The sequence below is a fragment of the Dermacentor variabilis genome, chromosome 5 (genome assembly GCF_050947875.1).
Source record: "Dermacentor variabilis isolate Ectoservices chromosome 5, ASM5094787v1, whole genome shotgun sequence".
Classification (NCBI taxonomy): Eukaryota; Metazoa; Arthropoda; class Arachnida; order Ixodida; family Ixodidae; genus Dermacentor; species Dermacentor variabilis.
In genome coordinates, this window is record NC_134572.1 from 136,255,657 (window position 1) to 136,282,451 (window position 26,795).

General features: G+C 44.2%; 1 long non-coding RNA gene across 1 annotated transcript in view; it reads right to left on the bottom strand.

Moving 5' to 3' along the window:
- LOC142583178 (uncharacterized) overlaps positions 1-26,795 on the bottom strand; it is a 249,000-nt gene that overhangs the window by 89,310 nt on the left and 132,895 nt on the right. The window contains exon 2 of the long non-coding RNA XR_012828564.1: positions 18,374-18,495. This is a non-coding gene — a long non-coding RNA (uncharacterized LOC142583178). The remainder of the gene's footprint in view (positions 1-18,373; positions 18,496-26,795) is intronic.

Below are 26,795 nucleotides of genomic sequence, written 5' to 3' on the forward strand. Positions count from 1 at the left end.
AACATAATGTACAAGATGTCACACAACCATGACAAGGCTATTCGCACTGACGCAGCGCCCAGTTGCCGGTTTCGTTTATTTGTATGAATTTCCTCGTTCTCTATAAGGAAGGCTTCGGAGCAAGATAGCTATTAAAAAAAAGAAAGAAAACATATAAAGGGAAGGGAATGTTTCCCTATCTCCTCCTACCACAACTTCCCGACACTACTATGAACTTGAATTTTCAGGTAATGTCGAAAAATAAGAAATTTTCTGAGTTGATCGAAGAGCGCGAATGATACTGTCCTCCTAATGCGAGAACGCTTTGTCACAGCTAGAAACTGGTGCAACATCCTAGAAAGCTAGTGCTAGAAAGAAGGTGCAATATCCGTTAAGTCCTCTTTGTGAATACAAAAATAACACCAAAACAAAGAAATAGCAAGCAAACTAATTTCATTGTTCTACATCAATGCGGGAAGTCGCTAACAAAAACATGAAAATTTTGTATTAATACGCTGTAACTAAAGAACAAATAAGATAACGTATTTCTTGCTCCAAGCTATTAGCTGCGCTATTCTTGCGTTCGAATTTATATTGGAATTAAAATTAATATAAACAAGAAATAAATTGAAGTTCTAGCTCGGACATTAACGCCACATTGTTGCACAATGCTTCAAGTTTGTGGAGGTTTCAGTGATCGTAAACTGTAGACGAGACAAATTACGGCCATTGTTGTTTTTGTTAAATATTTACTAGGTGCGCTGTTATCGATGTTATTGCGCAGTATAAAAGGGTAACGATTAAAAACTTTTTAATTGACTCACTTGGGCGAACGAGAAACGGTATAAAACTCGAATAACAGGCGTTGTTTTTTTTTTTTAATATGCAATCAGGTAACAAGCGGTGGGCGTTTAGCAAACAGGACAAAATAGCGCTTTTATTCGGCCATATGCGAAGCTTTGAAGAAAGCAATTTATACGAGCGCTTCCATACACATAGAGGCTACAGCATTTGAGTAGAAGGAACAAATGCAGGCGAGAAGAAACTCGCCATTAAAATTGGAGCGTTGGGGGCCTCTCAGTTTTTAGTCTGTAAGATGTCTGAAATCGGGATAACATTCGGCGCCAGTAAGTCGAATCTCTAGTAGGGCGAAACAAAGAAAGAATATAGTAGTGTTATGACTATGAGCTTTGATTTCCAGCCTGTTGTCGCTGTATATTTTGCTTATGTCGCAGGTGTTGTGATTCTTAATGTTCTGCGATTCACGCCAACAGCCGAAAATTCTCGTTCTAAAGGAAACGGCCCGTGCAAAAAAGAAAAAAAAAACAGAAAAAATGCCTGCAGCCAGAAATGCTTGCCTCTGAACGAAGCCGGCAGTGGGCGACATTTCGGGACGCCAGGCTCTTCTCCCTCGGCTGGCTTCTCTCTCCGCTCTTTGCAGGGGCCTCCTCCGGCACGGCGCCATGTTGGACGGCGTCCCCGTCTCTGTTCCTCCTCCGCATCCTCCTCCCATCTTGGTCCCGCATCCCTGCGCCGCATCCCGCGGGACTCCAGGGCTCCGGGACGACGGATGCGAGCGATGCCCTCCACGGCGCCTCCTGTTCGTATACTGAATGTATCCTGAGTAAGTAATCTTCCGGTATACCTTCAGTATACGTAACAGGCGACCCGAACATATTTGGAAGCTGGGACGGGCTTGCGGGACATCGAGCCTGTGCGCAACACGACGTCCCTCCTACACACGGAAGGCAAAATAAAAAAAAGTCAAAAGAAAGCGAGGCGTTACATGCAACATCGGTTGCCACGAAAGCAACGCGGGAACCCGACAGGTTAGAGGTAGAGCGCATATATCTAGCTGCGAAGGGACCGATCCAGCAGCCTATATTATACGAAACCGCGGCAGAATCGATCCACCCCGCATACCTCGTGCTTTTCCCGGCCCATCTCGGCGGGTCACAATGAAGGCACTTCCTCGAAGCTGCACGCTATGGCGGCGGAGCCCGGCACGGAGCCCGATACGGCAAGGGCTCCCGGCGCCATGATTTACGCCGAACGTATACAGATCCAGTAAGGCACCGGGGACATATGATAGCGCTGGCCAGGGCATCGCGAAGTGATGGCTACGGAGGCGCCATTGGCCTCGCGCGCTCCTGCAAGGCCGCAGTTACGGTACACACTGTGCACGAGCTCGAGAGCTAGCGACCGCATCAAACACGGCGAACGCGAGACGTGCAAGGGCCTGTCCGGGATGCACACGACCAGAAATTACGGCAATGCGTAACTCACCTGTCCCTCGGGCAAGGTGGGCGCCGCTCTCCCCTGCTGTAGATCGTCACTGGAAAGTGGCGGGCAGCAGCAGCAGCGGCAGCAACAACAGCAGCAGCGTCAGCCCGGCTCGCGACAGCCCACTGTCCATCTTCGCCCTCGCTTGCAAAGGGGGGGCCGTTACGAAACAGGCAGGGCGGCGTGCCCCCCCTCCACCCTCTCGGCGCGGAAGAAAAACGAGCCAGCTCTCGCTGACCGCGCAGCGTTCTGCTGGCCACATTGGGCGTCGGTGTGGCTGCGTCGACGGTTGCCGGAGTAAGCAAACAGCGCCGCCGCGGCCGGCTGCGCGCGCGTTTTCTGGCTCGACTACGGGCTTGCCGGCCCGGCCTACGAAGTCCGGGCGGACAATCACTGCTGCTGCCGGCGAACGGCCACGCGAGCGCGCAGGCGAGGGTCGTGCAGGGCAGCCGACTTCTCCGCGCGGGCGGTTACCCCCCTGGGCTGGACGAAGGCTCGCAACAAATGCTCGCCTCTACGCGGGCTTTAATCTCCTTTCTTATCCCCCTGGCTCATAAAAGGGCGCCCTGCCTCTTTCCCCCCGCCGGGCGCGTGGCTGGCTGCGCCTCCTCGCGGCTGCGGCGCAGTGAGGAGCCAGCCTCTCTGCCTGCGCCCTCTCCACCACCTCCTCGGCGCCCTCCTCGCCCACCGGCTGACGCTACCGCTTTTGTCTGCACTAGCGGTGACGTCAGGCGCACTGTGTATGTGTGCGCCGTGCGGGCCAGGAAACAACGTTGAAAGGTGTCCTGAGGAACAAAAGCATGGGCCTCGCACGAACAGACGCATCTCGGCGGAGCAGGCGATCGCTTTTGTCTTCGCTCGACGATCACGAAGCGAACACCGCAGGTGTGCGCGGGCCGCCCCTCCATTGTTTTTGCTATTCGATCATCGATGTAATTGCAGCTCGTAAAGATGGCAGCGGCTATTGATAGGATCCAACGAACGAGGCATCGAGAGTGCTCGAACCTTCGGGAAGAAGGTCGTGACTTACACGCGTCGTTCTTTCTCGTCCCTGTCGGGCCATTGTTCTCGCAGGCGTGATCGCGGATCGACCGCGATGCTCGAGAAGTTAGACCGCATAACTAAGCGAGGTGATGATAGAAACAACAGAAAAAAAGGAGGAAATACAATGAGAACTGAGAAATTAAGGGCGCACATGTTATGCTGCGCGGTGCACAATCCGGTTAGTAGCGCCACGCGCAACGCAAGAAAAATAACAGCGCAGTTTTTGTTTTCATTCTTCATCGATCTTCTTTAGAGAGTGCTCTGATCTATTCACTTTGTGTTATCTCCAGCAATCGATTCCTCCGGTGCCCCTAGACGGCGTGGTCGGTGGGCAGGGGCAGTTTTTCTCTCTTTTCTATTTGTTTGCTTTCTAGTCGGGCGCGCGTTTAGGTTGCCGGGGGCAACGGCTCAGTTGCCGAGCGATGGCCTATGAGCGGCTCACCGCGGACCCTTCCCATCGCCCCTCCCCGCCGACAGCGGCCAATGGCGCCGTCTCTGTGACTCCATTTTTGCATGAGTAGAGAGAAGGTTCCGGCGAGGCGCGCATAGTGGGACGAACCCGCGCAGCAGGCGAGGAAGCTGAATGCCCGCCAGCTGCTAGCTTGCCTAGCTTGCTCGCTTCGTTAGGAGAGGGCGGTGCATGTCAGCGCTTTTTTGAGAACGGCCTCCGGTGCTGGTATGCCACCGTTGCGGTCTCCAACCGCCATACTCGCACGAAAAGAATTACTCTTTGTCTTCTCTTGTCCTCTTATTTTTTTCTTCAGTCGTGTTCCAAGGATCGAGTTTGCTGCCGCTGTCCACCGCCTTCTTCGCATCATCCCTCAAACTGCCCTCAAACGGCCTGGAATCATAAAAATTAAATCCTGACTTCTCTGTCATCGCACTAATTGCAAGCAGCCACTGAAATCGTAGACGTTCACTTTCACCTATTGCTTCATTTTTCCCTAAGATGTAGAAGTTCGTTTATGTCCGATGAGGATAAAAAAAAAACTGTAAAACGTAAAACGTTGAAGCGTAAGGCATTTGAGTGGATGAGCAGTCTTCTTTATTGTATCACATAGCGCGTTTGGAAGCTGCACTTTCAAGATGTAAGAAAAACCGCTGACGTAGCGGAAGCTGTTCTACCGTGTCCATTTCGCCAATCCCTGCGTAGGCTTTCAAGCGATTGTTACGCTTCGTCGAAATTTTGCTGAGTCGCAGTTCCGCGCTGTTGAGTTTCCCCACGAAGCTAGATGAGATGGCTAGGGAGCCCCGAATTCGGATACATGTAGAATGCCATAGAAGCCATGGTGCTCAGTAAAAAGAAAAGAAAGAAAGAAGAACTTTGTTTCGGCAACCACTATTAAACTGCTACAAATAATATATGCACCAGCCGTTGAAGAAACTCCAGAATTGTGGAACACATCCACAAAGGGAATGTTTGGAGAAATCATCTGCGATGTTCCTTAGGCTTAAGAATTTGGGAATGCAGCAGATCATCAGATTCTTAGCTAACTACAACAAGCACAAACGATACATTTCGGCAGCGACAGCCGAACTGTCAATATCGGGCGACCGTCGCTTACGCCATACGTACTGTAATTCCACTCGGTCAAATTTCGCTGAGACACCTTTGGTTAATATATGCACATTCCAAATTCCTTATAATTACTTGGTTAGCAATTACACTTATCGAGATATGAGAGAAGGAATCTATTCTACCTAAAGTGTCTCTATCGATTAAGGGGCTTCTGTATGTTGGCCGGCAATTAAAGGTGAGAAGAGAGGCAAGTTGCTAAATGCTTATCTTTATGCTCAGCACGAAACAAATGAGAAATGTAGAACACAAGGCACCGCACCGAGAAAATAACACACGGAACAGCGTGTAAAAGAGTTAACGAGAACTGGGAGAAATGAAGATGAGTATACGAAGTACGACGGGAGCAGAAACAAGCGCCTGACAGATAAGCCAATCACATACACCAAGTAAACCGAGATCTGGGCTGCTCAGAAATTCACTTAATTGCATCGAACACTGCGGATGCTCTTTAAACCGCGCAAGGTAGCACATCGTCAATAGCAACACATTAGACAGGTTGTGCCAAGGAGCCAAAAGGATACTCGACAAACAGCATCTAGCACTGAACTACAACTCATTAACAGAGGTCTGTCAGGCGTGAAAGCAGCAAAGCAGATTATCTCTGTAAGGCCTGAAGTAGCGAAAGCGCGATCACATCATTTTGCTTTTGGGACGGTGTAGGAATTGTGAACGCACATTAATGTGAAATTGGTTATGAAGAAAAGGTACACCGAGTATTACTGAGGAAGCTTCCCTATAGTAAGTAAGATGGAAGAGAAGATGGTTAACCCCCCCCCCCCCCTCCCCCGTAAATATATCAGTGCGAGTTATTAAGAAATTTAGAGCAAATATTCACAATTTCAATTACCCGCCTTGCGATAAGTAGACACCACGAGATATAACATATAACATATTACGCTGCCTGAAATTTATTGTGCTGTACTTGTGCTGTACAGCATACATAACCGTTTTCATGCGCATACCTTATCTCCAGTGGCATAGCAACAGGGGGGGCCGGGGGGCCGTGGGCCCCGGGTGCACGGGGCCAGTAGGGGGGGGGGGGGGGGTGTCATATACGTCTGAAGACACCCGAAAATTGTCGATATCCTCGCCTTCCTCGACTACAAACGGGGAGGGGGGGTGACAGAAGAGCTAAGGGCCCCGGGTGCTAGACGACCTAGCTACGCCACTGCTTATCTCTGCCGCAAGATTACGCCCACCGCTTGGTGCGCTAGTGAATAATGCACAGCTACATTCCCACAGCCATTGTCGGCTGCCAGCGCTTGGGTAATGCACCTGAAGAACGGAGAGGCAGTTGTCACCACATTCTCGCCTTACCGCCAACATTTTCACTCCACATGTTATACCAGTAATTCGGTTCCTTGAGCGCTCAATTTTTTCTTTGTTTTCGCTCTCTTCAAGCGAGCGCGCTATCTCATTGCTTGAATGGTAGAACGTGTTCTGCAGCCGAATGAAACCTGTTTTATCCGTCGGAAGTCCTGCAGCCTGAGCAGAAACATAGAAGTAAAAAAAAAAGAAAGAGAGACAGAGAGAGAACGAAACACAACAAAAGGCAGGTAGATATGCAGCCACGCGGCAATCGAGTGAAGCATAGACAGGAAAAACCGGGCTCTCTTTCGTAAACCAGGCAGCGGCGTATGCCAGCGACGCTGAGCTGGAAGGCCAAGCTATGAAGGGGCGAGGGTCCCTTCTCATTAGCTCTCTTTTCGTGACTTATATCGTGCCAGGAGATATGCGGAGATAGGCATATACGCTCACACTGAAACGAATTCGATTGCTAGGATCGCCGCAACATCGGAAGTCAATCGTTCTAGACAACATGCAGAGCTGTGGTTGTTCGAGCATTTATCTTCTATTCGAGCACTCATATATTGCTTTCGAGCAGCAATGGTAAACTTAATACCAGAATTAGTATAGCGTCGATCAGGCCTGTTATGCAGATAGCCACAGAGTCGCGCCTGATATCTAACACGAAAAAAAAATCAACAACTAATACTTTAAAAAAAATCAACATTGAGCGTATCGGTACTTTGTGTTAAGAACGTGCCCTCAGCGCATATGTTCAAAGTCCGAGAAGGAGATGAATTATCTAACAAAGCCCCTTGATGGGATGTAAGAATGCACAATTTCTCAACCTAGAGAGAAGGCTATACATATGGTTACCGAATGCAAGACTACTTAGACGACAGGGTTGTTGACCTTTCTTTTTTCTCTCGGCATCGTCGCCACGTGGCTGCTCAAAACAATCAATTCATACTAAAAAAGTGGCGAAGTGATGATGATTACAATGATGACGATCTCTTGCTAGAAGTATTGAATTTGTTCGTGCGCGTTTTCCTCATTGTTTTAAATAGAATAGTAAGCTGTTTGGCCAGTTGGTTCGGCATATCTTGCAGTGGGGAGCGCAGAAGTGGTTCGGCAAAAGGAGACAAGATAGGAAGGACGCTCCTTCCTGTCTAGTCTCCTTTTTCCGAACCACTTCGGTGCTCCCATTTGAAAGATATATTCTTAACTATATCGTTAAATTACTTCCTATACGGTGACGATCGGTGGTCAGAATGTGAAAAGAGAAAGTAACCCATTTTTTTTATAACGGTAAAGAGATCTCAGCATTGTGCTTCGTTTACAAAAGCACCTTTGATGATGCATGGAGAAGTCTCACCAATAAGCTCTTTTGTGTGTTTTTTATAGAAACATTCACAGGTGAGTGCACATGTATCCCTCTTGGGATTATAATGAACTGCATAATAGTGAACAGTTGGTAAAGTGGCAACGAGCATCTATATAGGAAAGCTTATAACAACAGTGGCCGTGCTTTACTAGCGTACACGTTGGCCCAGTGCACAACTTCCAAAAGTGTCCCACGAAAGTGGAAGTCAGCTTGTAAGTGAAAGACAGAATGGGTAATTAAGCTTATCCAACGCTTTCGTCGTCGGGTTTGGGTAATAATGAATGCATTACTTACAGAAATAACTTAAGGGCTATGATCTCACCTTTTCCACTGAAAATGTAGCGCACACAAAACAGAGTATTTCATTGTAGTCTAGCTTATATTACCATAAATGCTGAAAACGAAGTCCTTTTCAAGGATGTTCAAGTTTTCTTTAGAGGAAAGTCACCTTAGACAAGCAATGACAATTCGTGATGCCAGGGCTAGGCTATTTGAGCAGTAGCGAAGTGTTCCACGGTCCACCAGTTGAGCCAGGTTCACACAACTGCTTGAGAGCTATGCTTTTCTGGGCGAATGAAATTTCTTGTGTGGTTAAGACGGCCGTTAACCACACGTGTATTTCAAGGACATGATATTGCCACTTGTGCTGGTAGACCTTTGCGAGTTTGTGGCAGTGACTGACTGTTCTAGAAAAAAAATTATATAGGAGTCCGCCAATTAAGAAGCTTTGCGGGCCGTCTGAGGAGCGTCGCTTCAAAGCATATTACATTTTGTTTTGTAGAGAAAGTCTCAATGAAGAGTCTGCTGTGCTCAAAAAGCCCCGTGATCTTACTTGTCACAGCCGTTTGAAAGAACGTGAACTTTTTGTCGTTGTCGTGACGGTGTTCTTTAAAATAACATACATAATGAAATTATAAGAGCGATAAATTGTTGGTGCTGAACTTTATCTAGATTGCGGCACGTCTTCGATACGATCTTGTACAGCTTTCATGATAGGCTTAATATATATTCACTAGGTATAATTTACATGTTATAAAGCTTTTGTTTGGCGCTTGTGCTGTTCACGCAGGGGAGGCCCACACACCAGCTTCTTCCTAGCGCCTTTAAGTTCCCTTGAACTGGTGACTACTGACCAGATACGGAACCCGATAGTGGCTTCATTAACGAGCTTTCTTAATGTTTATTATCAGAATGTTGAACTTGCTTTCACCGTTGCGCATCCCTCTTCATATGTCATCATCATCCCTCATCACACCTTCATGTCCCTGTTCCCCCTCCCCTGTGCAGAGTAGCAGGCTAGAGCGCATTAACTCAGGCCGACCTCTCTGCCTTCATTCAAATAAGTTATCTCTCTATATATATCACTAGGTATTATATTTTGCGCAATATCTCATCTCTTCAAAAGCTTCTTACGCGATGAGTTGAATGCCTGCCATGACATCCTACTTAGTAGAAGGTACATGGAGTAAACTTATGAAGAAAATAAAATCAAGGAATGAACTTCGAATTCAAAAGCTGCATACAGAAGGACAAGTCACTCCTAATAAAAAACATACGAAATGCTCAGTAAGGTAAACGATGTCAAATATCCGGACTTCGACAAAAGTCGGTCTTCCCAGGCATGAGTCACAAAAGTCGCAATGCCATATGCGCTTATCAAATGTTACTTACAGCAGGAACAAATATATCAACAAGGGATGAAACACCCTGGGGTTATGTACGGTGCCTGTCTTTAATTACATAACTTGAATGATTTTTTCTTTGGCTACCCTCATTTTCCATGCCTCTCTTGACAGAAACACAACATTGCTTACTCTAACTCGTTTTGAGTCAAAACTATATTCAGTAGCGTTTCCCTAACACATTTTATTTTGTGACTACCTCAAGGCCTATAGTTGCTCTGTCAGTTAGAGTGACTGTCAAATCGGCTTGACTATTATTTAAGTACTTAAAGAACATAAAGATACAACGTTACCAGTTGCAAGACTCCGGACCTGTTGGTAATTGGAATGAGGTAAAATGTCTTGTGTTCTGTCGAATAATGAATAAACATGGGTGCACTCAACCATAGCAAACTACCTTGAGTTCTTTTTATGTGTTGTCATATTATAATTCAAGAGAATATCTATAGTGTTATTCTTACGACGAAATATGTAATTCCCAGCAACGCTATAAAGCTACACTAATTGACAACTTAGCACACGTATTATGCTGCAAAATACTTGAGATATTCGTGCTGTTTATGAAAAAAGTGTGGAATAAAACACTTAGTAGCCAACTACATAGATCTCTCACTAATGTTTGCGAATGCGAGAAGAAGATTGAGCCCTTATTGTGCCACTGTCTTCAATTTCAAGCACAAAGGCAATCTTTGTCCGACACATTGAGGAAACTAGATGACGCTCCTCTGAGTGAACAGACAGTACTATACCAGCGTATAATACCTCACAAGTACCTCACAAAATCTAATCATTTTATGCATGTTGTATGCAGTTCATGTTTAGTCATTGATAATACATCGTAAATATTGTCAAAATACACCGATATAGCTTTCATTTAGAAGTTGTTGACGGCACCAACTACTTACTGTTGGGATTCCGTCGTGGTTTATTAGGCGCAAATCTTGTTTCATGACTAGACACATTCAGATAGGTTGATTCCGTTTAAATATAGGCAAATACGTCATTGAACTTTTATTTCATCGGCAGTCTTGGTCAAAGAGCTTCCGAAAATCGCGGCACGCTTCGCACAAATATAGCATTTCCCGTTCTATATTTTTTACGCGGTACATTGAGTGCGGTTTGCTCTCAATCTTTTCAGAGCACAAATTTTTGTTTAGAATCACAATAATGAGCTGATAACGCCGCCGCAAGTTTTCCACAGTTAGCAGTGTCTGTCATGGCAGATACCATCCGTTATCCAGAGAGCCCCATATGTTAGCACCGGTAAAATTCACTGATTGTACACCTTCCTTTTCAATGATAATTGTAAGCTTCCAATTAGGAGCTGACAATGTATGCCGTGTGCGATCCAACCCATTTTCATTTTTCTATGAATTTCCTTCTCGCGATCAGCGTTCCCTGTGAATAACTGTCCTAGGTAAATGTACTCCTCCACAGTGGCTGACTGGCGATCCTGAACTCTTGTTCCCTTGCCCGGTTATTCATCATTATCTTTGTCTTCTGCATATTTATCTTCAACCCCACTCTTGCAGTCTATTTGTTAAGGTCCTCAATCATTTGTTTTAACTCATCTGCAGTGTTGCTGAATAGAACAATGTCATCGGCAAACCAAAGGTTGGCAGAGACTTGGAGACTGACAAAGAAGCTTGAGAACAAGTTAAAGACCACACAAAGAGCGATGGAACGAAAAATGCTAGGCATAACGTTGAGGGAGAGAAAGAGGGCGGTTTGGATCAGTGAGCAAACGGGTGTAGCCGATATTCTAATTGACATAAAGAGAAGAAAATGCCGTTGGGCAGGTCATGTAATGCGTAGGTTAGATAACCGTCGGACCATTAAGGTTATAGAATGGCTACTAAGAGAAGGGAAGTGCAGTAGAAGACGGCAGAAGGCTAGGTGGTGCGATGAAATCAGGAAATTCGCGGGTGCTAGCTGGAATCGGTTGGCGCAGTACAAGGGTAACTGGAGAATGCAGCGAGAGGCCTTCGTCCTGCTCTGCACAAAAATAGGCAGCTGCTGCTGCTTATGATGATCCAGAGAGCGCCACAACTTCAGCGTTATCGGACCACTTCTTTATTTTATTTTATTTGTACATACTGCAGCCCGATCGGGCTATTGCAGGAGTGGGTGTGAAAGGCGCAGAGCAATGACAAATAATAAATAATGCAGGTAATGCGAACAATATAAACCAATACAAAGGAAAACTATTCAATGGCCGCCCAGAATAAGTTTAAATGAAGAGAACGAGTTGGGGGAGGGGGGGGGGGGAACCAAGCAAAGAATTCCAGTATTCGATTACACAGGGAAATAAACTGTATTTAAAGGTGTCCGTACGGGCAAAATAAGGTGCGATGTTTAGGTGATGGTGACTTCTAGTATTAGATGGTTTTGCAGGAGTTAGGTAGTTCTCTGAAGATATACGACAAGAGGAATTAATAATGCAATGCAATAACTTCAGTGATTCCGTGCGTCGGCAATCTGAGAGTGGTAAGTCTAGGGATTAAAGGGCTGTATAAGGTGAAAAATCCCTATTGTACCTACGGCATGCGAAGCGGATCGCTTTCTTTTGGGTGGCCTGAATCTGATTATTGTTGCACTGTTTGCGCGGATTCCAGACGGGGGAAGCATGTTCTAGTATAGGCCGGTTTAGCGATTTATACATTAGTAGTTTAGTATCTCTTGGGGCTGTGGTCAATGTGCGGCGCAGATAGCCTAACTTCTTCAATTCATTTGAGGTTATTAAATCTATGTGCTTCGACCAAGACATACTCGGTGTAAAAACAAAACCAAGGTATTTATATTCACTAATGCTCTGAATTGGAGTATTATTAACTTTGTAAGCAAAAGCGGAAGGTGTCGTTTTATCAGTGAAAGTCATAACAACGATTTTACGGATGTTAAATGTCATTTGCCAGGTAGCGCACCAAGAGCCAAAATTAGAAAATGATTTTTGAAGCTGTAAATGGTCCCGAAAGCAGGAAATTTTATGATATAATACACAATCATCAGCATACAAACGTATATTTGAGGTTATGTGACGAGGCAAATCATTTATAAAGATCAAGAAAAGTAACGGACCCAGCACAGAACCTTGTGGCACTCCTGAGGGCACCTCTGTCACCCTGGAATTAGCTCTGTTAAAGGACACAAATTGAGATCGATCGGAAAGAAAACTAGAAATCCAGCTGAGAAGGCGGGGATTATTAAGGACGGCGTCATGTTTATACATCAATTTCGAATGAATCACTGTATCAAATGCCTTTGAAAAGTCAATGAAGATTGCGTCAATTTGGTTGCCCGTGTCGAGGTTAATACAAATGTCACGTGTAAATTCACTTAGCTGTGTTAATGTGCTGATCTCGCGTCTGAAGCCGTGCTGGACATTAGTCAGTAATTTATGTGACTCAAGGTATTCCACAGTATGTTTGTAAATAATGTGCTCTAACATTTTACACGAATGAGAGGTTATAGGAATTCGTCTATAATTAGATAAAACGTGTTTGTCACTGGTCTTGAATAAAGGGAGGACTTGAGCTATTTTCCAGGATGACGGTACTGTAGAGGATGCCAGGCACTTGCGAAATATGACAGTGACGTAACGACAGGTCCCATAATGAGTACCGTACCAAAAACAAGTTCGGAATTCCATCTGGCCCAGCAGACTTCTTAACATCGAGTTTCAATATTAAGTTCAACACACCTTCTTCGGTAACGTTAATGTCGTTGATAGACACGTCACTACGAGAAATGGTGTCTGATTGGATGACGTTGTTGTCACGAGTGAAAACGTGCTGGAAATACTCATTAAATGCGTTTTATATATAAAATGGATCATTGGTAGAATCATTGTTAATCACCATAGAAGTAGCCGTCGTATCACGAGGCAAAAAAGACAACCAAAATTCACGCGGGTTGGTCTTTAGAAGGTCCTCCAGCTGCACGCGGAAGAAAAAATCCTTAGCGCAGTTAATTTTCAGTCTAAGCTCCTCTTTTGCTTTAATGAAACTCACCATGGCTGCCTGATTGTTTGAGCACCTCTTACACCTTAGTCTATTTACACGACGCGTCAGATGTAATATGTCTCGCGCCATCCAAGGAATTTTCACATTTTTCTTCTTTGTTTTAAAAGGAATCGAACACTGAATACATTTTTTAACCAAGCATTCGAAATAAGTTACCAATGCGTTAACAACACAAGTAGAACTTAGTACAGCTAATTTTTCAAAACCATCAGACAGAGTGTCTATTATTGAAACATCATCAGCGCGATTAAAATCAGGACATGTGGAGAAAACAAAATTCTGCTTAGTGATCGAGAAATTTAAGGAGACAAGAATGGACCTGGTGATCAGAAATTCCCTCACTGACATCACCTCGTAACCCTTTGCAACAATGTTAGAACCAACGAAAACCAAATCGAGCAGAGCACCGCATCTTATCGGTAATCTGGACAAGCTCGAATAAAAGAGAAAAGGCAACTAGTTCTCTATTTATGGAAGTCTCTTTCACAAGTGTCAAAGTAGGCCAATGAATGCCGGGGGCATTAAAATCACCCATGCAAATGAGGTTTCCCGTATTTAGCTGCTGCTCGTTAATATAGCGACTAAGCGTTGGAACGTGGTCTACAGAGGAACTTGGTGGTCGGTAAACAACGCCCATCACGACATCTGCTTTGTCTAGATAAAGGTTACACCAGACCGATTCTATGTCACCTGGTGGTGACAATCGTGAAAACCTGAGATTCGACCGAAAAATCTAATTCATTTATCTACAAGTGAACGAAATTCATGACTGATACAAGGCATACGCATTAAATAGTGTCTTACTGGCGCTAGTACAATATTTTTTTAGAATTGTTCTGTCGCAGCGGGACGATCTACTTTTTTTTAAATTTTAGCTTAACAGTCGCAACAAATTTGTGCTTGATATAAAAGCAAATACCCAAAGTACGATTAAAGAAAAAAAAACACACCGAGTCAATTTTCCGGTTGAATAGAAGACAACGTATTCGTACTTATGTTCACACGTTGCTTTTAAAAGGAAAGCTATAGATGCCAATAAGGACCACATGTCTCTCTAGCGTCTTGTCCGTCGTACATGTTCTTCTTTTAGTCCGCGTCTTCGTAGCGCTCTTTTCTTCAAGTATGCAAAACCAACTCGCCCACATCGAGCTTCTGCTCTCTAGGACCACATAAGGACCACATGTTTCTCTAGGGTGCGAATGAACCTTTTACACATGCCCGAAATTCCCTCTCGATCATGTCGTGCGTATTCAGTAGCTTGAAAAATATGTTGTTACCAAGCATGTGTGAGTCCATAATAAAGTGCGAGCGACACTATGGATGAAACGTAAATTTCGTTATACATCTTAAGTCAACAACGATACTCTATTGAGAGCCAAATATTTGTGTATCGTAACTTACTCGCACACAACACAACGTTATGCCTAAAAAGACGTGCGCTCGGTTTGACTGCAAGCCCGATAAGGTAGGTCACAAAACAGCGAGCTGCTAAAGTCAGTTACTCTTGCTACAAATACAGTTATTTGGAATTCTACGCCGTATTTGGTCGCTCTCTTCCCAAGGGCAGCCTTATACAGTGTCTTATTAATCTAATAATTAGGCGAAGTTTTCCCAGCCATGGCGATGAGGTATTTGCATACGGAAGTCAAAGCCTTCATTGAGACAATTCCAACCTCCGTTTGCCTTGGCTGGATTGCAAACCATGTATTTACAATCAAGCATGACGCTCGGTTCCTTAAGAGCCAGGAAAAAAATGGTGGTTGATAACGTGCATTCCTGGGCTTTATATATATATATATATATATATATATAATATAATATATAATATAATATATATATATATATAATTAACCTGATTTTAACACTATTCCAAGCCATAGCTCTTCGAGACAACAAATGCCCAGTTTACAACAATAAGGCAATAAATCAATAAACAAATAAACACAATAGCATATATATATATATATATATATATATATATATATATATATATATATATATGCTATTGTGTTTATTTGTTTATTGATTTATTGCCTTATTGTTGTAAACTGGGCATTTGTTGTCTCGAAGAGCTATGGCTTGGAATAGTGTTAAAATCAGGTTAATTGCATCTTTCCAGGGAAGCGTTCAAACTTTGTACGCGTCTGCGCATAAGATACCAAATATCACAGCCTTCTATCCCGGCTAATCCCCCCCATTGTGTTCTGATCATTCATATATAACGCACCAGTAAGCAAAGAACAGGTTCCGAGATTGCGACTTGACGTTTTGCGACTGACCATCCAAATGTTGAGAAGTTCCTCTGCGACCGGCAACCATGTTTAAGTGGCAATGTATATGGAGCATGCTGTATACGATGTTGCATGTGCAGGAGAAATTCCATAAAATCAATTTTAATAATTCAATTAGGTTGTCATGAAGCGAGCGGGTAGGGCTCACCGACTTGTGTTAAGTCGTATAGTGCGTGCCATGTCAATTTCTTGAAAGGAACAAGAAGGCTCAAAGAATTTACCGCTTGTTCAAACGCGTTTTCGACATCGAAAATGGGTTCTTTTTTCTTTGTGCAGTTTTTTAACAAAAAAGCACGAAAGAGTCTTCCTCTTCCTCTAAGTAGTCCATAATACCGACTAAGCTTTATCGCTTAATATGCATTAAAGCTTATCTTATTAAAGAACGCACACACTATGAATGTGTATCACAGCGACGCCGACATGAGTTGTTCGTATTGCAAAAGAAATCGTGTTTTTTTTTTCGTGGGCTTCTACTCTAAATTCGTGAATTCGCCCCAAGTGCAGCGTCCTCCAGAACGCCAGCTATGTGAAAATTCTGCCTGCAAACACGTATCAACGGAGCGACTCCGGGACATGTTATAGCCATAGGCTGTCAGTTAATCAAGTGTTCTGAGCAACTAGAAGAGGACGCACTTGCACATATTTCTAAAGATGGTGTTACGTTTTGTCAGACATCCATTTCTTTCTTATCAAACATTTAGCGCTCCGCAACAGCCGCCTGAACATTTATATAACAGTAGAAAAACAAACATAATAATTGCTATTCCTCGGTAACTGACGACGTTCAGCAACTGTGAGGCAGAATACTGTGCTGTACTCTGCTCGGTCAACGGGTTCTTTTCTTTTTCTGTTCGTTGTATTTTCAAAAGCTTGGAGTATACAGCTCGTAGCGAATAGCCGTAAACATAACGAAAATGCTTTGTGCTTTATTATTCTAGTGTTAACAGTAAAAGATGTCACAGCAGAGTTCATTCAGCGAATGTGAAACCGTGCTGTTATTCAAAAGAAAAAAAAAAACTGCAACCCCCAAATTTTGAACCTGAATTATCTGCGCACGAGAACAAAACATTCTACCTTACCATTAACACCGCAAACCACTACAACCCGCTGCCATGGCCCTTTGGCTATGTCATTTCGCTGCTGACAACGAGGTCGCAGGTTCGAATCCCGACAGTAGAAACATTCATTCCGACAGGGGCCGCATACTCTGCTTTGGTTGTGGCGCTAACAAAACTCGATGCGGACAGAATTGACCCGAAGCATCACGCTGCTCCGTCTGTCATGGCCCTTAAGTTGCTTTCGGTGGTGAAACCTTACAATATGTTGTATTTAAAACCCAACAGTTGCAACTGCCTTGCACGGACAACAACTGCGGGCTATAGCACTTGTTGTATCGTATTGTGAAGCTTACGTACAGCTGTTCCATTTGCTGAGGCAGTAGGGACAAAGGTATCGAGCCGATGGTGGGTTGAAACGCTCGTTACCGGACCTGTCACATATAGTTTCTGGAGTTTCGCCGAAACACTTGACCAACGTTTCGAAACCTTCAATGCTCCAACAACCGCTTGCGCCAACTGGTCACGGCTAGCTAGACATATAGACATAATAGACATAGGCTAGACATATAGAAGGAAATGTAGTCCTCCCCTAAAGGTTTGCGCCAGTTTGCCGAATGCTTACTGAGCCTGCAAAGTCGATGAGAGCGCGATGCGGCCGATTCTTCAGTTTAGTCCAACTTAGTCGCAACCTTCAATTTAGCGATAAAATTAGGTTTATGTTGGTGCGTTCCCCAACTTCAGAAGAAAATCAAAAGTGTAACTTGTGGACCACGATTGCCTGAATCTTGGTCAGAAACGGCGCAATTGCTGCGTTCTCGAGTAATTCGCGCGTATACACAGGAAAATGCCGATAAAGCGGCTGCACCCTGCGCACGTTCTTCGTCAGACACGACAGACTTCCCAGTTAACATTCGTGCTTCCAAGGAAATTATTCGCTGCTGCAATAGTGCTCCACGCAGTATACGGAATAAAAATAGCTGAATCCACCTCTCCACGTTAGTTGGCCGAACTCAGTCTGGCAGTTTTGCGCTATAGCATGCCAGGCATCACCCAAGCCTCACGCACAATGCGACTGACTTGGGCGCGGTAAAGCATCAGCACGAAAAATAGGCACAGCCTACGGAAACGCAACAAAGGGCTGACAGCCAACTGACGATTTCATTACGCCTACTGCAATTAGGCAATTTTCGAGTCCTCTAACTCTGCTAATTTTCCTTGTTTGTTTTTCCTAGCTTGCTTACCCTCGTTTTGACGGTGTAGCCAAAGTCGTTAAAGGAATCTGGTGCCACTTGTAGTGATCAGTGTCACTTGTTCGTCAGCCCTGCGTCCTGCCGCCTTAATATGTGTGCCGTTTTCGTCTTGTTGCGTCGTCGCAGTGAAGTGATCAAATGCTAGCGACCCGCCAAAACACTACAGAGCAGACAGTTGAGCTTTCATGAGCTGGAAACACCGGACGTCAACCGTGTTGCTCCCTTACGCTATAGGGAAATCAAAGGTCTTATCCATAGCGCGCGAATGTCATATTTCGCAACTAGCCACAGAAAAATATATGGTCGCCATTGCAAAACAAGGGCTTCATACTGTATACTTAGGATTACAGTTCTACAAGCTTTCGTTACATCTCTTTCCCGTTTGTTAGGCTGTACGGTTAATCGTTAAAATGAAATACCAACGATCTCACCTCAAATATTGCAGGGGAACGCCTATATACCGCCTTCATAAGCGACGGACAGTGCTTCGACAGTAGACTCGGTAAAACCTTACCTGCAGATCGTGGTGCCTGCCGTCAGCGTCGCTTCTCTCGCAGGAACGCCGGTGCTATAGCGGGCATCTCCGCAGCCGGCAACGTCCCCTGTCTGGCACTTGGGTACCGGTCTCCAGCGGCTCTGAAACACACGAAAGAAAAGTGAGGCACCAAATCACTTTTTTCTCTTCTTTCCACAGCGGGACATGTTTTTTTTTTATTTAACAGCTGCATGCGTCACGACGTTGGACGAGAATGAGGAGGTAGGAAAACTAAAAAAGAATATCCCTCCAACGCCGAAGTTTTCCCACTTTTTGTTTCCACTGGTTCCACGCCACCAGTCAATGCGCGCGGGACTTCCTACACGCACGCATCGTATAGCCGGCGTGCCGCGTTCGGTGTGCGGCCCTCCTCCTCCCCCTCCTCCTTCTCTTCCTCCTCCCGATCTTCATCGGGAAACGGCACTCACGCGACGACGACGCGACGGAGCTTTTAGCGGCGCGACGCCATCGAGCTTCGCGTTTACGGTTCCTGTAGATCTCGCAAAACTTGGGTTGACGCGCGAAGGGAGCCGACAGCATGCAGCCGTTCTCGGGATGCCCTTTCCCTTTTCTTCCTTTCTTCTTTTTTTTTTTTTTTTTTGCGGGTCGAAAATTAGACTCTGCTACTGTGTGCACTTTACCCCAGGCCACCCGAAGCTGTCCTTGTGCACTGTAGTAAGAAGCCGCTTTCAATTAGTGCTCCTGAAGACGGATGGTCAAGCATCTGCAGTGGCCGATTGCTGTGCCTGGTTTCTATCACTTCCCTTTCCTCGTTACTTTCGGGAGAGAAAGGCAACTTCTCCTAAACGAGACGCCGAATGAAAAAGAAAGCAGCAATTGATTCAGCGAAACGATGCCACGGGAATTTTTTTTTACAAATATCAATGTACGTTTTTGCTACGGAGGATGCACGCTTGACGAATACTCCTTCATCGCTATCTCGCGTACTTAATGAGCCCTATTTTGTACATAATGTCCAACCATATCTCGATATACAATAATGGTGATAACTGCTAGCGATCACGAACGAGAAGCGTCTTCACTTACTACCGATGCTTTCCTTTGTCTGGAATATTAGCTCTCGAAGGTGTGTCGTTAAGGTTACGGTAATTGCATCAATCGGTAATTGAAAACCAATCATTGTTCTCTTCGTTTGTAGCAAAAGCGTATTTACTGATGGTCGTTTGGCATTACGTTGTAGGACCTTTACATTGCACAGGCATGCTGAGTTACGCGCAAGAGCGTGGCGAGTTACTGTGGGGTCTCGTGGATGGCAAAAAAGAAGAAAATCACCAGAAAAAAATAAAGAAAGATCATACGAATTGTCAGTTCGTGCATTCCCGCATGCTTACTGCGTAGTGTAGACACTAAATGTACATAACAGCAAACACATATAATAACTTGTTCTTCATTATGACGGAAGCTCGTGCGCTCCCATAACTTTTTCTATGAAAACAGTGGCGCAGTTCAAGAGTCGCTTGCTATTCCGATAAAAGTGTTGTATCAAAGAGTCGTGCGCTTGAAAGTGTGATTCACCACTGCAGTATCAATATGGATCTGAATCCTAAGTGAGTTCTAACTAAACGTAGCAAGCACGAAAATGGCTGCATAAATTCAGCTGTATAGTACGTTTTGCAAAATCAAACATGTCAAAAAAGCTCAAATCAACAGAAGTGTCTGTCGATAGGACATATTCATGAAACGTTGCTTCAGAGCGGCCGTTAGAAAGCTACTGTCTCACCCGCAACATGCTTGTGAAATCAACCATGCTGTTCGTTTTGTAGAGCACCTGTTGCGATGTCCATGGAGTTTGTCGCAAAGCCGTGACTTCGGATATGGCTTGGAGGCATAAGAACTAGCCTGTTGCTCAATAGGCCGCAATGATCAGAAGTGCGATAACGAGCCGTTTTCTTACATGCCATGAGCGCTAGGGGGAAGCGCAGGCTATCTTTGCGTGGAGATAAGACGCGGTGGAAGGCAATGCATTCGTTCGAGCAGGTGGAAAACGAATATCCCGTGCTTGCAGCATCGTCGCATACATTTGTCCTTATTTCCAGGCAAGGGCCTTGAATATGGTCACGCTTCTTGCGGCATTTTAGAGCGCAAAAGCTAGACACTGCAGTTCACGCAATATGCCATTTTGCTTAGTTTGCATCGCATTGTTTTTCACTGTCAGTTGCCTACAAACTATTTACTAAGGTAATCGCATATAGAATCAGGAACACTTTAGACTTCTTTCAAGCAAAGCACCAGGCAGGATTCCGTAAAAGCTACTCAACAATAGACCATACTCACACTATCAATCAGGTGATAGAGAAATGTGCGGAATATAACCAACCCTTATATATAGCTTTCATTGATTACGAAAAAGCGTTTGATTCTGTCGAAACCTCAGCAGTCATGAGGCCTTACGGAATCAGGGTGTAGACGAGCCGTATGTAAAAATACTGGAAGACATCTATAACGGCTCCACAGCTACCGTAGTCCTCCATGAAGAAAGCAACAAAATCCCAATAAAAAAGGTGTCAGGCAGGGAGATGCGATCTCTCCAATGCTATTCACATCGTGTTTACAGGAGGTATTCAGAGACCTGGATTGGGAAGAATTGGGGATAAAAGTTAATGGAAAATACCTTAGTAACTTGCGATTCGCTGATGATATTTCCTTGCTTAGTAACTCAGGGGACCAATTGCAATGCATGCTCACTGACCTGGAGAGGCAAAGCAGAAGAGTCGGTTTAAAAATTAATCTGCAGAAAACTAAAGTAATGTTGAACAGTCCCGGAAGAGAACAACAATTTACAATAGGTAGCGACACACTGGAAGTGGTAAGGGAATAAATACATCTACTTAGGGCAGTTAGTGACGGCGGATCCGGATCATGAGACGGAAATGATCAGAAGAATAAGAATGGGCTGGGGTGCGTTTGGCAGGCATTCTCAGGTCATGAACAGCAGGTTGCCATTATCCCTCAAGAGAAAGGTGCATAATAGCCGTGTCTTACCAGTACTCACCTACGGGGCAGAAACCTGGAGGCTTACGAAAAGGGTTCTACTTAAATTGAGGACGACGCAACGAGCTATGGAAAGAAGAATCATGGGTGTAACGTTAAGGGATAAGAAAAGAGCAGATTGGGTGAGGGAACAAAGGCGAGTTAATGACATCTTAGTTGAAATCAAGAAAAAGAAATGGGGGGGGGGGGGCATGGGCAGGACATGTAAAGAGGAGGGAAGATAACCAATGGTCATTAAGGGTTACGGACTGGATTCCAAGGGAAGGGAAACGTAGCAGAGGGCGGCAGAAAGTTAGGTGGGCGGATGAGATTAAGAAGTTTGCAGGGACGACATGGCCACAATTAGTACATGACCGGGGTTGTTGGAGAAGTATGGGAGAGGCCTTTGCCCTGCAGTGAGCGTAACCAGGCTGGTGATGATGATGATGTTTTCCATAACCGAGGCGGCGGCATGACCTTTCATGAAAAATGTTTATTTGTTCCGGACGGCGCTTATTGGTTCATTGGCCCCGAAGGCGGTTATAAAATTGAGCGTAGAGGTTCAGCCTTGTAGGTGAGATATACGTTGAAAAAACGTTCAGTGCAATGACCTTCCAGGAAAAAAAATGCTTGTGTGTGTCCCCACTGCCTTCGTCCGGTACCTGTATGCTGCTCGAACGTTCTTGAACACGCGCTTAAAAATACATCGCCACATTGTACTTCCGAATCTCCAAGTAATGCTTTCGTAACTGGAACTTGATATGCAAGGCACTTAAAATGGAGCTCCTGTGCCTGTATTTTCATCTGAGGAGATTCATACAATTTCCAATAATTTCTCATGCTTACCACATTATTTGTGCTGAAATATTTGGAATTGCTGCGACTAGTCCGCCCCATTGCTCCCTTAAAGCCGTAAGAACCCACGGAATTATGAAGACGTGTACGGCAAGTCTTTTTTTTTATAAGTTACGCTGAACAACTATCACATGTAAGAGTTTCAGCAGTGCAGTCTATAACTAAAAATTACCACGACATGTAATTTTACCGCCCAGATTGCGAGAGAAACAGGCATAGAAATGATGGTTTTAATTGATCGGTAGTGCTTACCTTAATACGGTACAAAATTTTCACCCATGCACACTACAGATAATTCCATGCAGTGTCATTCAACATGTTACTTCACCGGTATTCAAGTCGCACCCTATGAACAAAACAAGTCACTTTTTAGGAGTTGTTGGCTCTATTCTGACAGTTTGTCACATTCTAGATATGTACACTTATTCTCCCTCATGTGCACCATCTTTACCGAAAAGTTATAGACGTAGGGCGTGTGACTCGGTGAGAGCATTGATTGAATATAGGTCTGACATTTTGTGATAATAATATTCATAGTAATGAGCATCTACCTTTCTTGGAGAAATGAATAGAAATAATATCCAGGTTTCACGATCTTATATTCGCACCTATGAAAAAAAAAAAAACTTTCGTCGTTGTTACTTCTGTTGCCGATTCGCTGATTTCGCGCAGAATATTGGACATGGTAAACCCATCGATACAGCCGTGTGTTTAAAGGGCCTGCTATAACAAACCAGCAAATATAATAGGCCCTGCGCTCAACTTCCTAAGCGGAACGCCAGAGGATGCTTTTGTCTTGAGTGGCACTAAAGTTCGTTAGCCTTGAGAATTAAGCAATTGTATAATTTTGTGCATCTCGTAACACAACAGCTTGTCAAATAACACTCATATTGCGCTATTCCGAATGAGTAACTGAAGCCACTCGCATTTTTGCCACACTTATAATTAAGTGGACATGTCGCACATTCACTCGAAAAATAAGTCCCTATCCGTTCCTTCATTTTAACGTGACAGCAGCGTTATTCTTGCATTGCAATGTCAATTCTTTAGTTAGGCTCTCAAATGATAATTACATTAACATCGCGCCGGGATCATCAACGAGAAGACATCATGACCTAAAGTTGATACCCTGCTACGCACGTACTAACATGTTCAAATTCAGCTTTATTCCCCGCTCAATCGAAGACTGGAATTCATTACCTGTGTCCATTCGCTCATGCTCATCCCAAATTTTTTTTTTGCAACCACCCGCCGTGGTTGCTCAGTGGCTATGGTGTTGGGCTGCTGAGCACGAGGTCGCGGGATCGAATCCCGGCCACGGCGGCCGCATTTCGATGGGGGCGAAATGCGAAAACACCCGTGTGCTTAGATTTAGGCGCACGTTAAAGAACCCCAGGTGGTCAAAATTTCCGGAGTCCTCCACTACGGCGTGCCTCATAATCAGAAAGTGGTTTTGGCACGTAAAACCCCAAATATTATTATTATTAAATTTTTGCAACCGCCATCCCTGATGCATAACCGTGCTCACCCATGCCTGGCAGCATTTGTATAACTTCTTGTGCATTTTTCTTTCATCAGTGCTCTTTTGTAAAAGTATTCCCTTGTGTTTATTTGTGTATTTTCCTTTCATCAGTGCCCTTTAAAAGTGTTCACTTGTGTTTACCGCTGTATACTCCACTGCATTTTCTGTACCTTTTCTTAACCCACTCCTGCTATAGCGCAAATTGCGCTGCAGTACGTATAAAAATAAATAAATAAATAAAGAGCCCGTGTCGCAGAGAATCCAGCGTCGACGTCGGCGTCCCACGTCGGCATCCGGTGTCGAACATCGCCTCGGCAAAAGCAATTTCGAACGAAGTTCCGAACCACGCATACCTAACCACTTCTCTGCCCCCAAAGTTTTTCACACCTTGTCTTTCACACTTTACAAAAATATTCCTTGGAATTTTGAGAACGGCAGCCCACAAACAAACGTAAAGAAAAAAAAAACCGACAGCGCATGTCCCTAATGTTAGCTCTTCTCAGAGTGAAATATTAGAAGTGCGAAGCAATAACAGGAGATCCACCCGCGCAAGAGGCCGCGCTTTCTACTAAAAAGCTAGTAGAAAGCTACTAGAAAGCCAGCGTTTTCTGGTAAACGTTACGGTTACATAAGCCACAGTTGCCGAGAAGCGTAAAAAGCAGTGAGGGGGTTTTGAACGCTATCGCGTTCCACTGCTAAAGGCGAAGCGTAAGCGTCCTCCAAATTTCTGAAGCTGCTCATAGCTAATAGCTAAATTTGAACCGCTAATAGCTGCGAACAAGACTTAAGACCATTCGGTATTTGCAAGTATTCTTACGATTTCTTGGAGTATAGCCAGCATCTTGGAAGATTTTGACTACTCTTATGTTACAGCGAAGGTGTTAGTGTGATTATCGAAGCGCTCAAAATTGTAGAATGCCTGTTTTGCTGCTGTTCTTTCAGAAATTAATGATGCACCAGGCTTAAATTTACAGGGGAACTTTAGTTGTGATGTGCGGTCGATGATATAAGTATGCTAGCTAACTAGGCGCTAAATAAAAATGGGCAAGGGCTCGTTTTCTACACGTTAAAGGCGTTATACAATACGAGTAAATAGTTCTTCCGGTGGGCTGGGAGACGCATGTATGGTATAGCGACTTTATGTTTAGAAAGGGCAGGGAGCACGTAGTACATGATGTGTACCGAAAGTATATAAAATGCGTAGCCTAATTATGTGCTTTGATAATTATTGCAGAATACTTGTTTTCACCCCATCTTCATGCATTATAAAAAGCGTAGTTGGTATTCCTCTTCTCGGCGAATAGAACGGGTCACATTGTTTATATTTGATTGAAATACGGCACCGCACAACTTTAGACTGTGCACCTAGATTTCAGTTTTCATAGAGCATTCCTTACACAAACATCTTAGATTTCGAATACTCGTACGGACGCTTCTAATTCGCAGTATGTAGGTTAATTACGGGCTTTGAAAATATTTGCCAGATATTCACTTTTATCCGCTTTAGATGCACGCTCGAAAGTGTTATGAAGCCATTACACGCAATGTTTCCCAGTGCTCTGTCAGAACTATACTTGACAATGAATTCACATTTGGTGCAAAACGGAGAGATCCTAGGGTGATGTGTGAAAAAAGTTCAAATCGTGCGGGTTGTCAGGCGCTGTACAGAGCTGAACACTTATTTTTTCCCTATTTGTAGGTGCTATGTGAACCGTGTGCAATGTTTCCCGGTGCCCTCAGTGAATCAAATGTACCTGTCAGAAATAGGGGAATGTTTTGGGTTACGTGACAGCAAAGTTTAGTATTTCGAATTCTATGAAGTATTTGCAATAAATTGCTGACACAAGCACCCGAGAACGTTGTAGGCGTATAGGAGAACTATATTTGGCACCATGTTTAAGTTTGGCTAAGGCATCATATTACTGATTCGCATGCGATGTTTGTGTGTGGGCTAGTTGTGGCTTTTGGAAGTAACTTAAGCGGTACCGGAAAACTTTGCGCTGCTTTTAAGAGCAGCGTAGAATGTTTTCCCACTGTCCTGAAAGAACTGAATGCGGCACCGAGTTAATATTTTTGTGAAAATAAGGGCCACATTATGACTGATCTGCGCCCAAAACGTAGAAAATTTGGATTAATTACAACATTTGCCGTCGGCTACTTGCTGTAGTACTGAAAAGCGTATTATACATGCTTTATACTTTTTTTCTAGCAGTTCAAAGGGGCGCCAAATTTACACCTTGCAGGGAATGGGAGTAATGTTATCTGTCAGTAGATGGTAATGTTTAAATTGTGTGGCGTAATCACAGGCGTTCAAAAAATTACTGGTGCCACTCTTCGAATGAAACGTATTCGCTAGAAGGGCTGTGATTCTGGAAGGTCTCACAAATCTGCCATGTTTTTGTTGTTGTTTTAATTGGAGTGATAGAAAGGGGTTTCAACAGCAATTCATGCCAAGCGAGACTGTTATCGGAGTACACCGACATTTCACCTCCGTCCCCACCCTTCTTTTTTTGCCCGTTCTCTCTCCCTCTAGCGCTGCTGCGTTATCATTAGCAAGATAAAGATCCAGCCGATAATATTTGTTCAATCTCAAGTGCCGCACGCTCGTACTAATTACGGTTCATTTTCCTTTTCATATGCCGCATCACAGCTTTGGACTAATTTCCATTATGGACGCCATCTTCCTCATCTGTGCCGCTTCGCATCATCGGCGCGCGAGCTCGTGCTTTTGATATAAAAGCGTCGAGTAGAACCAATGCTTCTCAATATATTGATAAACGGGATCCCGTGTTCCACATTGAGTCATTAGAGAACAGCGTTTCTAACCAGCTGGTGTTCTTATATATATATATATATATATATATATATATATATATATATATATATATATATATATATATATAATTTTTATACGATAACTTTTGTAGTTGTTTTACATTTCTACGGTTTTTTTTTGCTTTCTCTGTGCACCAGCATACTCAGGCCTCCATGTTGTTCCTGAGCCCGTTCAATAAATTATTGATTGATCCCCTT